Consider the following 587-nt stretch of genomic DNA (forward strand, 5'->3'; position numbering starts at 1 on the left):
CATTTACTGAAAAAAAAAATCCTTCTCCAATGGGCTCTCATTTTTGTCTCTTTCTCTGTCCCTCTTATCACTTTTTCTTCTTATTTGAAATATTGAGAATCTTTCAGTCTTATTCAAGGTTAGTAATGTAGTGCCTACTTATAACTAAATCACCATTAAATAAACACATAGTAAGATTTCCCAGGTAAATGTTAGGATGTTACTTGAAAATAATAAGGGAAAAGAAAAAAATATGAGATAAAGAAAAGATGGAAATAAAGTGCTTGTAGATGGGGAGGGGAGGAGGGGATGAAGGGTGGGCAGGGACAAGGGGAAGAAATGAGAACCAAGACCTGTCATATAGAGGTACAAGATCCCAACAATGAATGTAACTGTGCTGTATCCCTAAAATGTACCAATAAACTCAATTAAAGCTGGGAAAAAAAAAGAAAATAAGAATCAAACACTGAAATGGAGATCCTTGGTGCATAATACATAATTTTATACTATGTATGCCACAGAACACACAATATCATATTTTTTGAGATTCATCTATACTACTGAATGCAGTAGGATTTAGTCTGTTGTATTGCTGTATATATATATAT

The sequence above is a fragment of the Fukomys damarensis genome, unplaced genomic scaffold (genome assembly GCF_012274545.1).
Source record: "Fukomys damarensis isolate Sample0158 unplaced genomic scaffold, DMR_v1.0_HiC HiC_scaffold_2, whole genome shotgun sequence".
Lineage (NCBI taxonomy): Eukaryota > Metazoa > Chordata > Mammalia > Rodentia > Bathyergidae > Fukomys > Fukomys damarensis.